Source organism: Hemicordylus capensis, chromosome 1 (assembly GCF_027244095.1).
Source record: "Hemicordylus capensis ecotype Gifberg chromosome 1, rHemCap1.1.pri, whole genome shotgun sequence".
Lineage (NCBI taxonomy): Eukaryota > Metazoa > Chordata > Lepidosauria > Squamata > Cordylidae > Hemicordylus > Hemicordylus capensis.
In genome coordinates this window covers 61,448,908-61,466,713 of record NC_069657.1, presented here as the reverse complement: position 1 = coordinate 61,466,713, position 17,806 = coordinate 61,448,908, and the positions used below count along the sequence as shown (strand labels likewise).

General features: G+C 42.2%; 1 protein-coding gene and 1 long non-coding RNA gene across 7 annotated transcripts in view; one reads left to right on the top strand and one right to left on the bottom strand.

Moving 5' to 3' along the window:
- Positions 1-17,806, bottom strand: part of NOVA1 (NOVA alternative splicing regulator 1) — a 232,960-nt gene that overhangs the window by 83,608 nt on the left and 131,546 nt on the right. The window contains exon 1 of one of the 6 annotated variants that reach the window (XM_053252472.1): positions 11,147-11,166. The exons of the other annotated variants lie outside the window; for them this stretch is intronic. The gene's annotated coding sequence lies outside the window, so the exon portion shown is untranslated. Of the gene's footprint in view, positions 1-11,146; positions 11,167-17,806 lie in introns of those variants that run through there. 6 annotated transcript variants of the gene reach the window in all.
- Positions 10,411-17,806, top strand: part of LOC128326174 (uncharacterized) — a 28,424-nt gene continuing 21,028 nt past the window's right edge. Inside the window, exon 1 of the long non-coding RNA XR_008307876.1 lies at positions 10,411-10,460. This is a non-coding gene — a long non-coding RNA (uncharacterized LOC128326174). The remainder of the gene's footprint in view (positions 10,461-17,806) is intronic.

Genomic DNA, 17,806 nt, shown 5'->3' with positions numbered 1-17,806 from the left:
CTAGACAACTCAGCTGGACATGAATTTGCAGAAGCAATGTGGGTAGAAAAGATGGTGATCCTTCCATGACAATGGGGAGATGACAGCAGTCCCCACCCATAGACCACCATGTTGCTCAGAGCAAAAGACCAAATCGAGCATGTGACCAGCATCCTGTGTCGATTCAGAGTTCAACTGGGATAGGCCACTATGAACCACTATGGCCACTATGAACTCTTGAGACGTTCCTGATAACCTGGTCCCAAAATGAACACTGAATGTTCATTTGGGGTTTGGTCCCAAAATGAACACCAACAACAATCTGGACCACTCCAATGCCAACTCAGAAATCAGGTCTGTCAGCTCAGTTAGGGACTCAACTGGGCAGCGGGGTGATCGGTACACCAGAAGAAGTCTCAGTCCATCTCTGGTCCAGAGACTTAGGTACACACATTCAATATAGCCCACATCCCTGACAGGGATCCTGGTAAGGAAGACAGTATCCTTATAGCCCACAGCCACCCCACCTCCCCGCCTACAGCCTCTCACCTGCCCCACCATGGAGTAACCCTCTGGGAGAAGCTGGGACAAAACCGGACCACTAGCCAGGGGCTCTTAGGTCCACCAGGGACCTAAGAGCCCCTGGTGGTGCAGTGGTAAAACTGCCGCCCTGTAACCAGAAGGTTGCAAGTTCGATCCTGACCAGGGGCTCAAGGTTGACTCAGCCTTCCATCCTTCCGAGGTCGGTAAAATGAGTACCCAGAATGTTGGGGGCAATATGCTAAAAAATCATTGTAAACTGCTTAGAGAGCTCCGGCTATAGAGCGGTATATAAATGTAAATGTAAGTGCTAGCCTCTCCTGCCCAGGTCTCTGTGATACATGCCAGATCATATAGGAATGATTCCGTTCCTGCTTGGAGAGCTCAAACCCCAACAAGGAATGGGATTTGGGGAACAGGGGAGATCTAGGAGATGTTGAAAAGGCATGATAGGTTTTATTGTCCACCTGAAGTCAGGAGAGGAGGTCAAAATTAAGAGCCTGTAAAATAAGTTAGATTTTTAAAAGGCTTGAGCAGTGAAAATGTCAAACATTTGAAAGGCAGAAACCTGAAAGTTGAACAAAACTTGAAAGTGACAGAAAAATAAGCATTGCTCTGTTTTTACCATCCCAAGCTGTTGCCAGATTATCTAAGGAGGAATGCCAGCCAGAAAGAGAGAGATTAAAAATTGCTAAAAAAAAGGTTAGGGGTAGAAAAGTGTATTTATGCATCAATATGCTGTGAAACTAACACATTCAAAACCAGTACAGTAAATGTTCCTGCTAAAGAGTCTTCTTAAAATGGTAGATACTGGAATCCCAATCCTATAAATATACACTGGCACAAAGTCCTAAAATGTTGCAAAATAATGTTTTGAAAGTGAAGTAGCAGAGCAGTTGGTACAATCTATCTTACATTCTTGTTTGCTGGTGCACCTAGAATCAGGCCACAAAATATATCTCTCATTAAGCAAAAGAATTAAAAAAGTGCAGAGAGTTAAGAATAGGGAAAAAAATCAGAAATATTAAATAAAAAGCAGAAAATGAATTATCACCTACATGTTAGGTTACAGATCAAACTAAAAGGATACACGTGAAGAATAAAAATAGTAATCATATCTTTTTATTCTTAAAACATTTAACGTTCAGTAATTATTTGTAGGGATGAGCACAAATGTTCCGGCGCCTCTTAGGAGAGGTGCTGAAATGCTTCGGCTCCCTGGTGCCAAAACGTTTTGGCGTGGGGTTCCCTAAAGAGCAGGCAGGCAGGTCTGCAGCGCTATTGTTACCAAAAGACTTCTGTGCAAGCAAGCAGCACAAGCTGCCGCTTGCATGGAAGTCTTTCGGTAACAATAGCCCTTGGATGTGCACCGAAGCAATTCAATGCATATCCCCAATTATTAGGTCACTTATTTTCTGTCAAATATTCATTTCTTGCACATTTTCACAGCCATACATCAATTACTAGACTTACAATTCGATAAAAAATGTAAGCACCACTATAAAATAGAAAATATTGATAGGAATCTTAGTAGGTCAAAATGTAATGTTGTGTGTGTGTGTGTGTGTGTGTGTGTGTGTGTGTGTGTATAAAGTTAATTAATAATTTCATCATGCCATATTCATACAATTAAATGTAGAAGAATACTTAGCTAAAAACATCAAGGGGAATAACAAAAAATTCTTTAAATAGATGCAGGAAACCTGCCAGGGAGGTGGTTGGCCCATTAGACAATGAAGGAATGAAAGGGATTATTAAGGAGGATATGCAGGTTGCAGAGAAGCTAAATGAGTTCTTGGCGTCCGTTTTCTCGGCAGAGGATACTGAGCATATACCTGTTCCTGAAACAGGCTTTTCGGGTATAGAGGCTAAAAACTGAGTCAGATAGAAGTGACAAGAGATGATGTTCTAAACTGTCTGGAAAAACTGAAAACTAGCAAATCACCAGGGCTGGATGGCATGTATCCAAGAGACCTCAAAGAACTCAAATGTGAAATTGCCAATCTTCTTGCTAAAATATATTACTTATCCCTGCAATCAGGCTCTGTACCGGAGGATTGGAAAGTAGCAAATGTAACCGATTTTCAAAAAGGGATCCAGGGTCGATCCGGTAAATTACAGGCTGGTTAGCTTAATGTCCGTTCCAGGAAAATTGATGGAAAGTATCGACAAGAATAAAACTGTAAAGCACATAGAACAACAGGCCCTGCTGGGAGAGAACCAGCCTGGCATCTGTGAAGGTAAATCTTGCCTCACAAACCTTTTGGAGTTATTTGGGGTATAAACAAGTGTATGGATCAAGGTGATCCAGTTGACATATATACCAGGACTTCCAAAAAACTTTCAACAAAGTTCCTCATCAAAGACTCCTGAGAAAACCTAGCAGTCATGGGATAAGTGGACAAGTATATATGTGTATTGCTAATTGGTTGAAGGACAGGAAACAGAGGACAGGGAAAATGGAGAGTTTTCACAATGGAGGGAAGTAAGAAGTGGGTTCCCCCAGGGATCTGTATTGGGACCAGTGCTTTTTAATTTATTTATAGATGATCTAGAAGTAGAGGTAAGCAGCGAGGTGGCCAAATTTGCAGATGATACCAAACTCTTCCGGGTAGTGAAATCCAAAACAAATTGTGAGGCACTCCAAAAGGATCTCTACAAACTGGTGAGTGGGCAACAAAATGGCAAATGCGGTTCAATGTTGGCAAGTATAAAGTGATGCACATTGGGACGAAAAACCCCATCTCCAAGTATACGTCATTGGGATCTGAGCTGTTGGAGACTGACCAGAAGAGGGATCTTGGGGTCGTGGTGGACAGCTCGTTGAAAGTGTCGACTCAATGTGCGGCAGTTGTGAAAATGGTCAATTCCATGCTAGGGATGATTAGGAAGGGGATTGAAAATAAAACCGCTAATATTCTAATACCCTTATACAAATCGATGGTGCCGCCACACCTGGAGTACTGTGTACAATTCTGGTCACCACATCTAAAAAGGACATTGTAGAACTGGAAAAGGTGCATAAGAGGGCAATCAAGATGATCAGAGGCCTAGAGCACCTTTCTTATGAGGCAAGGCTACAATACCTGGGGCTTTTTAGTTTAGAAAACAGACAACTGCGGGGAGACATGATAGAGGTCTATAAGGTCTATAAAATCATGCATGGTATGGAGAAAGTGGATAGAGAGAAATTCTTCTCCCTCTCACATAACACTAAAACCAGGGGTCATCCCATGAAATTGATTACCAGGAAATCTAGGACCAACAAACGGAAGTACTTTTTCACACCACATAAAATCAGCTTGTGGAATTCTCTGCCACAAGATCTGGTGACAGTCAGCAACCTGGATGGCTTTAAGAGAGGTTTGGATAACATCATGGAGGAGAGGTCTATAATCAGCTACCAGTTCCAGGGGAGTAAGAGTAGGAAAGAGGGCATGCCCTCAACTCCTGCCTGTGGCTTCTAGCGGCATCTAGTGGGCCACTATGTGAAACAGGATGCTGGACTAGATGGGCCTTGGGCCTGATCCAGCAGGGCTGTTCTTATTTTCTTATGTTATGTTCTTAATTTTCAAGTCACCACTAACACTGTAACAACTGTCTGTGGCGCAGGTCAGGCTTTATGGCTGTTGTGAATGGGCTTCATGTTTGCATGCTCACATTTGCTTGTTCACATATTAGTATGTGCAAACCATTTGTCTACAAACCGGAACTAGAATTCTTGTTCAAGCGATTATTTCAAGTTCTGTTTTGACAGCAAACAATGGTTTGCACAACCCAGAATTCATCCAATTCAGTCACTATCGCAAAATAGGGTTTGTGTGAAACAGAAAGTGAGGTATAAAATCATACAATGCAAGGAGGGAGAAGGGGGAAGTGTGTGAGCATGAAATCAAATTGTGATGGCCATGGTTTGTCATTACACTGGAATTGACCAACAGTGACCGAACCATCTGACTCATGAACCAGCATTAAACCATTATGCATGACATTCCCGCTCAAACTTGTGCATTTCCTCTACCTACCCACCTACCAGTCGCCTGATATGTGTATCTCTAGGCCCTGTAAAGTAAAGGATAGTGTGTCGTTGAGTCAGTGTCGACTCCTGGCGACCACAGAGCTCTGTTGTTGTTTTTGGTAGAATACAAGAGGGGTTTTACCATTGTCTCCCCCTGAACAGTATAAGAAAATGCCTTTCAGCATCTTCCTATATTGCTGCTGCCCGATCGAAGTGTTTCCCATAGTTCGGGAAACATACCAGCCGGGATTCGAACCGGCAACCTTTGGCTTGGTAGTCAAGCCATTTCGCCACGGTTCCAGGCAGTGTACACAATTTAAAACAAATATAAAACATAGTAAAAACAAAACAATTTCACAGAGTAAAAAGTTTAAAAAATTTTCATAGGATAAAAACATTTAAACAGTTTAAAATTAAATTCAGTTAAAATCCTGAGAAAACAGGTGTTAATAAGAACATATAAGAACATAAGAACAGCCCTGCTGGATCAGGCCCAAGGCCCATCTAGTCCAGCATCCTGTTTCACACAGTGGCACACCAGATGCCGCTGGAAGCCACAGACAGGAGTTGAGGGCGTGCCCTCTCTCCTGCCATTACTCCCCTGCAACTGGTACTCAGAAGCACCCTGCCCTTGATGCTGGAGGAGGCCCACGGCCAGGGTGGATTTGATTTAAATCAGACTGAATTAAATCACGATTTAAATCACTAGCAGGGTGGATAAAAATAAAAAAAAATCCGATTTAAATAAAAAAAATCCAATTTAAATCAAAAAAATCGAAGTCATCCAAACCCCTCTTAAAGCCATCCAGGTTGTTGGCTGTCACCACATCCTGTGGCAGAGAGTTCCACAAGTGGATCACGCGTTGTGTGAAAAAGTACTTCCGTTTGTTGGTCCTAGACCTCCTGGCAATCAATTTCATGGAGTGACCCCTGGTTCTAGTGTTGTGTGAGAGGTAAAAGAATCTCTCTCTCTCCACTTTCTCCACACCATGCATGATTTTATAGGCCTCTATCATGTCTCCCCGCAGTTGTCTTTTCTCTAAACTAAAAAGCCCCAGGTGTTGTAGTCTTGCCTCATAAGAAAGGTGCTCTAGGCCCCTGATCATCTTGGTTGCCCTCTTCTGTACCTTCTCCAGTTCAACAATGTCTTTTTTAAGATGTGGTGACCAGAATTGTACGCAGTACTCCAAGTGTGGTTGCATCATAGTTTTGTATAAGGGCATTATAATGTTAGCCGTTTTATTTTCAATCCCCTTCCTAATGATACCTAGTATGGAATTTGCCTTTTTCACAGCTGCCGCACATTGAGTCGACACTTTCAACGAGCTGTCCACCACGACCCCAAGATCCCTCTCCTGGTCCGTCACCGGCAGCTCGGATCCCATCAGCATATACTTGAAGTTGGGGTTTTTCGTCCCAATGTGCATCACTTTACACTTGCTAGCATTGAGCCGCATTTGCCATTTTGTCACCCACTCCCCCAGTTTGGAAAGATCCTTTTGGAGCTGCTCACAATCCGTTTGGGATTTCACTACCCGGAAGAGTTTGGTATCATCTACAAATTTGGCCACATCGCTGCTTACCCCGGCTTCTAGATCATTTATGAATAAATTAAAAAGCACTGGCCCCAGTACAGATCCCTGGGGGACCCCACTTCTTACTTCCCTCCATTGTGAAAACTCTCCATTTATACCTACCCTCTGTTTCCTGTCCTTCAACCAATTAGCAATCCACACATGTACTTGTCCCTTTATCCCATGACAGCTAAGTTTCCTTAGGAGTCTTTGATGAGGAACTTTGTCAAAAGCTTTTTGGAAGTCCAGGTAGACTATGTCAACTGGATCACCTTGATCCACACAATCGTTGACACTCTCAAAGAACTCCAAAAGTTGGTGAGGCAAGATTTCCCTTTGCGGAAGCCATGCTGGCTCACTCCCAGCAGGACCTGTTCTTCTAGGTGCTTTACAATTTTATCCTTGAGGATGCTTTCCATCAATTTGCCTGGAACAGACGTTAGGCTAACTGGCCTGTAATTTCCTGGATCGCCCCTGGATCCCTTTTTGAAAATCGGTGTTACATTTGCTACTCTCCAGTCCTCTGGTACAGAGCCCCATTTCAGGGATAAGTTAAATATTTTAGCAAGGAGGTCGACAATTTAACATTTGAGTTCTTTGAAGACTCTTGGATGGATGCCATTCGGCCCTGGTGATTTGTTAGCTTTCATTTTTTCCAGACAGTTTAGAACATCACCCCTTGTCACTTCTATCTGACTCAGCTCTCTAGCCTCCATCCCTAAAAAGCCTGGTTCAGGAGCAGGTATATGCTCAGTATCCTCTGCCATGAAGACAGATATAAAGAACTCATTCAGCTTCTCTGCAACCTCCATTTCCTCCTTAATAATCCCTTTCACTCCCTCATTGTCTAATGGTTCAACTGCCTCCCTGGCAGGTTTCCTGCTTCTGATGTACTTAAAGAAGTTTTTGTTATTCCCCTTGATACTTTTGGCTAAATGTTCCTCAAACTCTCTTTTTGCCTCCCTTATTGTCACCTTGCATTTCTTTTGCCAGAGTTTGTGTTCCTTTTTGTTCTCTTGGTTTGGACAGGCCTTCCAATTTCGGAAGGAAGTCTTCTTCCCTTTTATGGCTTCCTTGACGGAACCCGTTACCATGCTGGTATCCTCCAGGACTTAGTGGTACCTTTCCTCCTTTGGGGTATACAGTCTAACTGGGCTTCTAGTATTGTGGTTTTGAGTAAACTCCATGCACTCCGGAGCGAAGTGACTCTCCTGATTTCCCCCCTCAGCTTTCTTTTCACCATACTCCTCGTTTTGGAGAAGTTTCCTCCAAAAAGTGTTCTTGAAGGTCTTTTTAAAAGCAATCAAAGATTGAGATGCTCTTATTTTGACAGCGAGCATTTTCCAAAGCCCTGAGGAAGCCACATAAAAGGCGTGGTCCTGAATTACCAAACCAGCCAGTGGCAACTGTAATTGGACCTCCCCAGAACCATCCATCCATCCATCCATCTTCGTGCCCACCCACCCACCCAAACACACACACACACACACACACACACCCCTCTCTCTCTCTCCCCCTCTCTCTCGGTGAGATCTAGTTGATCGTAATAGGCGGCTGGGTTCATGACAAAGGCTGCACTCTCTTAAGTACCCTGGACCCAAGCTGTTAAGGGCTTTATAGGAAATAACCAGCACTTTTGTATTTTGTTCAGAAACATATTGACAGTCAGTGCAGTTCTTTCAGAATCAGTGTTATATGGTCCCTTCAAGTTGTCCCAGAGACCAGTCTGACTGTCGCATTCTGTACCAATTGTAGTTTTCGGACAACGTACAAAGGCAACCTCATGTAGAGTGCATTATAGTAGTCAAGCCTGGAAGTTACCAGCAGATACACTGTTTTAAGCTCCTTTACCTCCAAAAATAGGTGTAGCTGAGGTATCAGTCGGAGCTGATAAAAAACGCTCCTGGACACTTCCTCAACCTGAAAAACCAGAGACAGTTTTAGATCCAGGAGCACTCCCAAGCGATTTCCCTGATCTTTCAGAGGGAAAGTAACCCTATACCATACCCCAACCTTTTGCACACAAGCAAAGAAAGATTTCTATTGCCTTACCATGGTTTAAAACAAGCCTTGACTCACTATGATCTCTGAATCCAACACATTCTGACCTGTCCTTAATAGAATTTTAGAACAAACGATGATGTTTTTGAGTTCAGCTGTCACAGCAAATCCTAACCTGAGCTGAAGTAGCACAGTGGTTGCGATACGAAGCAATGAATCAGGAACTTACTGGTTTGAATCTTGCCTCTGCTATGAATTCACTAGGTGGCTTAAGACAAACCACACCCTCTCAGCCTCAGCTCTGCAATCACAACATGCAGAGAACAATACCTGCGTACCTTATAAGGTTGATATAAGTATTTCCTCATCAGGAAATGGCATATCTTCCCATAATGCCTGCCTGGAGGCAGTAATGGGATGGATGAGAGATAACAAACTGAAGTTGAATTCAAATAAGACAGAGGTACAGACTGTGGGGGGTCAGCACCCAAGAGATGGTTTAGATCTGCCTGTTCTGGATGGGGTTACCTGATCTTTCAGGGAGAGTGTATGTAGCTTGGGAGTGCTACTGGACCCCAACCTCTCCCTGGTTTCTGAGGTTGAGGCAGTGGCCAGGAGTGTTTTTTATCAGCTTTGGCAGATACATCAGCTATGTCCATTTCTAGAGATAAATGACCTTAACAGTGGTACATATGCTGGTAACCTGCAGGCTTGACTACTGTAATGCATTCTACGTGGGGCTGCCTTTGTACGTAGTTAGGAAACTATTACTGGTACAGAATGTGGCAGCCAGATTGGTCTCTGGGACACCACTAAGGGATCATATAACACCAGCTTTAAAAGAACTGCACTGGCTGTCAACATGTTTCCGGGTGAAATACAGAGTGCTGGTTATTACCTATAAAGCCCTTAACGGCTTGGGTCCAGGCTATTTAAGAGAGTGCCTTCTTTGTCAGAAACCCTGCCGCCTGTTACGATCTAATGCAGAGGTCTGGTTAGGGTTTCCACCACCTGGTTTGGTCGCAACCCCGGACCAGGTTTTTTCTGTGGCTACCCCAGGGCTTTGGAATATGCTTCCTGCTGAAATAAGAGCATATCCTTCTCTGTATGTTTTCAGGAAGACCCTCAAGACTCTCTTGTTCTCACAGGCTTTTTATTAGAATTTTAATAATTTTAATAATTTGTTTTAATAAATGTTTTATGTTATTATTTTTATTGTGTTGTATATTTAATCTGCTAACTTGGCAAAGAGGCACCTTTTACCGTGGTGATTCTCTTTATTTAGCGGGGGGAGAGTAACTGGCCCTGTCCACACCCAGCACAGTACTTCCAGTGACTGTTGCTGGTGTGTATCTTATGTTTCTTTTAGATTGTGAGCCCTTTGGAGACAGGGTTCCATCTTATTTATTTATTATTTCTCTATGTAAACCGCCCTGAGCCATTTTTGGAAGGGTGGTATAGAAATTGAATTAGTAGTAGTAGTAGTATTGACTTTTAAATATTTTAAATTTTGTACACTGCCTAGAGATGTACATATCAGGCTGTATAACAATATGATAGATAGATAGATAGATAGATAGATAGATAGATAGATAGATAGATAGATAGATATTGCAACAAGCCAATATGACTGTAGTGCTTTTAATGAAATAAGACACATTTACCATAAGCTATAATTCCTATGAATTAAATTAATTAAATGAGTTGTCTCAACTATAGGAGACCCTCAAATATTGTGAGTTCATTTTCTGCAGGTTCACCCATTCACGGGCAGCCTCTATGCATATCAGTTCAGTTACTGATATACAATACTGTCCAGAGACGTAAGTTTGGGGCGGTATAAAAATATGTTAAATAAATAAAATAAAATATTGTGCAAGTAGTTTCAGTCATTCATGGTTTTCCAGTTAGGAAAACCCCTTTAACTACCTCCTAACTGAACTGGTATACATTACTTAGCTGCAGGAAGCAGAGAACAGAAGGATGGGGGAGAAGGTTCACTATTTACATTATTACAACAGCCTCACATATAACACATACACTTCCTGATCCCCCATCCCCTTGTCAGCAGCTACTCACTAACCCAGGGATAAAACGACTCGGTGTTGCTTTCCAAAGGCTCGGCTGCTGCTACTTCTGCCAAAAGCAGAAGAATTTGTGTTTGAAAAGAGGCTTTTAAAAAAGTTGTTCCCCCCCCTCCCCTTCCGCAGGGCTGTAGCAGTCATGTGATTTGAGGCGATGGGCTTGAACTTGTAAACAAGCAAGAGGTCTAGACCAAGAAGCCACGTGAGAGCGGAACATTTATCCCTGCACAAGCCAAGAAGGAACCTAACCCCATTTTTTAAAAAGTAGGTCTAGTATTTGAATATTGAAGTTTCACCTCTCATGTCAGTTTCCTAGAACATAACCCCCATATTATCTGATGGTCTCCCATACATGCTAAGATAATGGTGCACAATGTTTAAGACAATAACATTTTAAATAGTCCACACCTGTATGAATTGTGGTAAGAGGCAAGCTTTGTGAAAGCAGTCTCACATTAATTTGGAAAGACACAGGAATTTTCTTTCTATATCTGAAGATGCCTGTACAAACTTTAATATTGGCATCCACTTCTGAAAGACTATGCATAACTTCTGTTCTGTGGTTCTGTAATCTTCCACTAACTGAATCTGAGGTGAATATATTACAGTTAAGATACTGGATACCGATATGAGGTTTTAAACCACAAACTAGAGTAACCTCGTTACTCATGGGGGTTCCGTTCCTCACCTACTATCGCGAGTAACGAAACGGCGAGGAAGGAGGCATCATGCCTATGGGGAAAGGGGGATTAAGTTCCTGGATAGATTTAAAAAAGCAAAAGGGCTTTTTAAAAGGTAGGGGGAAACTACTGCACAGTGCTCCGTGGCATCTCCTTCTTCCCTCCATGTGTCCAAGCAATGCCCTCAAAACTGTGAAATGTCCCCGAAAACAGCTAAAATAAGGCAAACATGGGTGAAACACAGTGAAAAGGACAAAACACTAACTGTACCATGCTCTCCAGGGTCTCCTTGAGTAATCATTGTGCCCAGCAATGCCCCCCAAGCAGCGAAATGCCCTCTAAAACGTGAAAGGTTGCAGGAAAATGCCTATTTTAAAGAGAAGAGCCACAAAATGGTTCCTACTTGCATGCTCCTTAGGAATGCATAAAAATGGTGGCAGGAAGTGACTGGCTCTCTAGGAACCACAGATACATGGGTTTTAACCCTTTAGTATCCACGGTTAATGAAACTGGGTGTCATTTAGACACCCACGGATACACAAAAACACAGATAGTGAGTCCATGAATAGCAAGGTTTCCTTGTACTAAAATTCAGTCCTGGAATTACAGAAGGGGGAAAAGGGTTGGGGAGGTGTAATTATAGTGTTTCTTGAAATGACAATGAAGTACTAAACTGAGCCTAACCTTGAGCTGGAAGCACAGATATATCAGTAATCCAGAAACCTTTGGTTTTAAATGAGAGTTAAGATACTTTACATTTTCACTTCCGTTCTAAAAAGAATGGAAATTGGAAGTTAAGTTGCCAATTTCCACGTCATAAAAGCTGTAAAGACTTTGTACAGTCGGGTATACGATGATGGCTTTAGAAATGAGGCTCCATGCAACCACACTTTACCTTGGGCTTTCAGTTGGACATTGGGCTGGGGAGGGATGCTACCAGGCAGACAATTAAGAGGTGCAGTTTCCCTAATCATTCCTAAAGATGCCCCTGATGAATTTCTGCCTGATGCATTTCTGATAAAAGTGTGAGTGCATGGAGCCTCATTTCTAAAGCCATCATCACATAGCAGAGTGTACAAAGTCTTTACGGCTTATATGGTGCAAAAGTTAAGATGGCACCTTAACTTGCAATTGCCATTCTTTTTAGAGCACAAGTGAAAATGTAAAGCATTTTGGATTACTGAATTTCCAGGCATTTTAAAAAGCGGAATCTAATTAGACACTATGGGGAAGAGCTTACCCAATCTAGAAGGCAGAACTCCTGATGTTGAACACTAAAATTTTTGTAAAACCTGCAACTAAGATAAAGTCTCTCTCTCACACACTCACACACATGCACACACAGAGACAAACACACTGCCTGAAAGTGGGTAATTTGTGTTCACTTTAAATCTGTACTTCATTTCCCCCTTTTTCTTAAACACACACATACACACTCACTAAATACAATAATTAAAAATAACAAATGCTTTAAAAAACCGTGCCCAGAACAGCAGATTATCTTGCAGAAATTTCCCATAAGTCTCCCAGTTCTCCTGCTTGATTTAATTTCCTTCAGGATGGCATTATCAGCAAAATAATGTAAAAGTTGTACTCAAGTGATGTAGCCATTCACAGACACACTGGAGCCATTCTCTCTCTCTCTCTCACTCTCTCTCTCTCACACACACACACACACACACACACACATATATATATACAGGCAGACACACCCTCACCCATTCTGGCACACTCCTCACCCCGGCTCCTGGAGTACCCCTGCCAGCTACCCCATCCCCAGAGCTCAGATGGCCTCTGCACATCTGTGGAGTCCACACATGCACAAAGGCCATCTGAGCCATGGGGGCAGCTGGCAGAGAATGCTGGCTGGCCGGGGCATGCACTGGAAAAGGAGAGAGGCATGTGCCAGAAGGGAGCAATGGCCAGCATCCAACGGGAAAGTCAGTCACTATCTGCTCATGGGGTGCCATCTGAGCGCCAGGAGTGGGGCAGCTGGAGGGGCAGAGCGGCAAGGACAATAAGACTACAGCTACACTGGGCCAGCACTGGAGCATGGCACTGTGGCCCTGAGTGCCATCAGGCCAGAGGAGCAGGTTTGGGACACTGGAGTGGCAGAGCAGGGTCAGCCGCCATGTTTATTGTGAGCACTGTAACCTCAAACTTGCTAATGCCCAGACTCTGTTAGCACTAAAAATACATTTTTTTCTGCTTCTCAAAACCCAACTTTGAGGATCAATAGTAAAACAACAATCAATTGGGTCCTGGGGGATATACAAAAGGCACTTTTCTGGCATGTAGTCTAAAGGTTGAAACTATGCAGATGGACTACAAAATAATTTAAATAGCATTTCCTCAGTCTGAAAAAAATGTTGCCAACCCTTTAAACCCCTGTTCAAAAGAGAAAAACTTTAAACTGCTCTAAGCCATTTCCCGACAGATCTCCACCAGGTTTACAGGGGAGAAGGCTCTTGTTACCTAGTGAATGTGTGCTGATGGCCAGGTAGATAAGACAAATGGTTTTGATTTTATAAGCAATAGAATGTTCAGGGCTTATAATGGTGGAATGTTGAAAACACTCTCCAGCTTGACTATACTGGCATATTCAATGTAATAAAAAGAGCATACTCCACAAGCACTTCAGGGGAGAGACCATTTTAACCAATTCTACTTCCTTCTGAAGCCCACTGTGGCTCTCGAAAATATGGCCTCCTCAGGAACATTTTTTGAGAGGGATAGTGAGTTTCAAACGGGAGAGGAAATCTGAAAATGGCAATGGTCACCTCTCCACTGTAGAGCCAGCTCAGTATTAGTCTGGATATCAGCCAGTAAGTCTAAATAATAAAAATCATCATCATCCAAAAGTACAAAACACATTTTATTTTCAAGTATTAATTATAACAGCCCTCAAACACTGGCCTCAATCTAGAAATGAAGTGTCTTTTTTTTTTAATGCAACACTTTTCTCCCTGAATATAATTTCTAAATCTGTGATGGAAAAGAGACAAAATAAAGAGTTAGAAGAGAAACAAAATACATAGTTATCAGAAACAACTGGACCTGTGGATAAAATGATTATTAATTGGATTTGAAATGCAATTTAGCTTATAATATGTAGTTTCTCTCTCTCTCTCTCTCTCTCTCTGTCACACACACACACCACACACACACACACTTGCAATTATAGCTTTTGCACTGTACTACAGTAATGAGAGTCTTTGTCAATAGTGCCTCCTACACATACAATTACTAAAGGAAAAAACCCACCTATCTGAATAGTAATACTAAAAATGCTTTTACATTTTTTAGGGATTGACACATTTTGTAATTTAGAGTGATAATGAGAGAGGTCTCTTAGGAAAACAACATCACAGGAAAAAATTCTTCAGCAATCTTTCAGCTCTGTGTAAAAGCTCACACGAAATTTTGGAAATACCTTTCAGACAAATCCCTATGAAATCACATTCATGAAACTTATTCAACTCTCTTTTTGCAGATAAGCCTCAAACACTATACTACATCAAATACAAGCACAATGGCTGAAGTCCACGTTCCATCAAATGACCCCCAGATCGTAATGGATCAAGATCGTTGCCTCATTATCAATATGAAATCCTCATACTAGAGCCTCAAAATTACTGATTTTCACTCAATCTTTACACTGGGGACAGGACTTTCAACTCCTAAGAGACAATATAGAGATTGCTGAGAGAATTTATGTTTCTGAGATGAAGTGCTTTTTAACTTATTCATAAATGGTCTAGAAGATAGGCAAAGCAGCAAAATGGCCAAATTTGCAGATGACTCTAAACTATTTAGGGTAGTGAAATCCAAAAAAGATTGCGAGGAGCTCCCAAATTGGGTAAGTGGGTGACAAAGTTTATTTAAACTAATTTATTTAAAATATTTATACCCCACCCCTCCAGTATACTACTGCTCAGGGTGGCTCATAACAATAACGGATAAAATGTAAAATAGAAGTAATAAAATTAACCAAATTAAGTAAAGAAGTTAAAAATCAGGCTAAAACTATAATCAGAATAATGTTTATAAGTTATTTTAAAAGCTAAAAATTGAGAATTATAAAAACTAAAAAATAAAGAACCTACCAGATATAACCAAAGATGGAGCATTAAAAAGACTCTTTTAAAAGACATGTTTTTAGTTGGTTTAAAAAAAAAAAACAGAGGAAGGGAGCATGGTGAAGCTCTTCAGGGAGGGCATACCAAGGCTGAGGGGCCACAACCCAAAAGGCCCTGTCTCTAGTCCCCCAACCGGATCTATATTAGTGGCGAAGCCACAAGCAGGGCCCTTGATGATGAGCGGAGGGCAAATGGCAAATGCAGTTCAATGTAATGATATGTAAAGTGATGCATACTGGGGCAAAAAAACCCAAAAAACCACACCAAAACAACTTCACATATACACTGATGGGGTCTGAGCTGTCAGTGACTGACTAGGAGAGAGTTTTTCAAGTCACAGTGAACAGCTCATTGAAAGTGTTAACTCCGTGTGCGGCAACTGTGAAAAAGGCCAATTCCATGCTACGGAACATTAGGAAGGGGATTGAAAATAAAAATACTATTATTACAATGCCCTTATACAAACGTATGCTGTGGCCAAATTTGGAGTACTTCGTACAATTCTGGTCACCATATCTTAAGAAGGGCACTGTAGAACTAGAAAAGGTGCAGAAGATCACGATGATCAGGGGCCTGGAGCAACTTCTTTATGAGGCAAGGCTACAGCATCTGGGGCGTTGTAGTTTGTAAAAGAGGCGACTTACAGGGAGACATGGCAGGGGTATATAAAATTATGCATGGAATAGAGAGAGTGGACAAAGATAAATTTTTATCCCTCTCTCACAACACTGGAACCAAGGGGTCATCTCCTGAAATGGATGGCCAGGAAATTTAGGACTGGCAAAAGAAAGTACTTTTTCACATAGCACATAATTAATCTATGGAATTCTCTGCCACAGGATGTGGCAATGGCCACTAAATTGGGTGGCTTTTAAAATGGGCTTAAACAAATCTGTGGATGACCAGTCTATCAATGGCTACTAGCTGGTGGCTATAGGTCACCTTCAGCCTCTGAGGCAAGATGCCTCTATATACCAGTTGCAGGAGAGCAACAGCAGGAGGGAGGGTGTGCCCCCAACTCTTGTCTGTGGTCTTCTCAGAGGCACTTGGTGGCCACTGTGTGAAACAGGATGCTGGACAAGATAGGCCTTGGGCCTGATACAGCTGGGCTGTTCTTATGTAGGCAGAACTGGGACAAGGGGGGCAGGGGCAAGCAAGGCAGCTGTCTAAGGCACAATACACTTATGGGCACAACAAGGATTTCAATGCTTTTCCTATCTTGCTTCTTCAGAGGCCAGCTCTCGCATCCATAAAATGTCACGGCAGAAACCAGTGTCCAAACTATTCTGATATTTGTAGGTATAGATACATCAAGGCATCTAAATATCCTTTCCAAGGCCTTCATTGCAACCCTACCAAGTGCTAGTATGCAGCGTATTTTTTGACTGCTGGATCCTTTATTGTTGATAGTCGATCCTAAAAGGCAGAAACTATCCACCACTTCAGTGTCTTCATTATCAGTTCTTAGGCTGGTTGCTAATTTAGTCTTCTTTACATAAACAAAAATAACAGGAGACTGGAAAGATCCCTCTTGAATGCTGTATCTCAAGCATATTTGTAAATTCACTATTTATCAAAATCTTAGACAAATGATTTGGTTTGGCCAAATCAGCTCCCTCTAAAGAGTTAACCGGAAGTGAACCCTTGTCTTGACAGATAGGCTGGTGAACTCCAAGGCTCAGCCAATCAGCACACCAGCTGGGTGGAACATAGAGAGTGTTGCCAGGAAGGGAGTTCTTTGTTAGAAGAAGCTTGGCTTGAGGTGCACAGAAGGACATGCGGCCATGGAAATTTTCTTTTTACAAGTCTCTCCGAGTTGGTTCTTAACTCAGGAAAAAAAGGCGGGGAGGGGGGACTTCTCTGGTGCAAACACGTCCTCAAACGTTCAGCAGCTATCATTATTCTCATTATGTGTAGGCTTGCACATGGGAGATTTCTGTACTTGTCCAAGACCCAAATTAAGAGTTTTTTCCATGGGATTCCACCCCAAGCCCAGGGAGGTGGTGGCAGTATTCTGAACCTACCAATAATACAGAATAGTCTTAGGAGAAGCCCAGCCAGGCAGCTCATCAGAGATGGTTCAGCATTTATTTCCCTCACATGAGCTTGCTCGGAGACAAAGGTTTTAATCTGCTACCTCAATATTATCTTGCAAAAACAAAATAAACTTGTATTTAGACAACAAACTCGGGGGACGGATCCTATGATGTAACCAAGTAGTAGCAATGAAGATGGACATTCAATTAAATGTTTATAGTAACAACACTGAATGTTTCATCACTGCATGCAGTAGGGCTACACTTGGGAGTGAACTCCATTGAATTTGGTGAGGCTTGTTTCTCAAGCGCATAGAGAAGCATTTCTTGAATTAAAAGCATTTCCTCAGTTCTTCACATGTTAGTTTGCTTCTTATCAGGATATATGTGTTTTAGACATTAATCGCTTTTTCTTTTGATGCAGAAGATGGAAGCCAGAAGTTGTGTCTAAGAAATGTCTTGTCAGTATTTTGCAGGAGTAATATTTTTAAATGGGAGGAGAGCTGGTCTTGTGGTAGCAAGCATGAATTGTCCCATTTGCTAAGCATGGTTCACCCTGGCTTGCATCTGAATGGGAGACTACAGGTGAACACTAAAATATTCCCCTTAAGGGATGGGGCCGCTCTGGAAAGAGCACCTGCATGCTTGCATGCAGAAGGTTCCAAGTTTCCTCCCTGACACCTCCAAGATAGGGCTGGGTGAGACTCCTGCCTGCAACCTTGGAGAAGCCGCTGCCAGTCTGTGTAGGCAATACT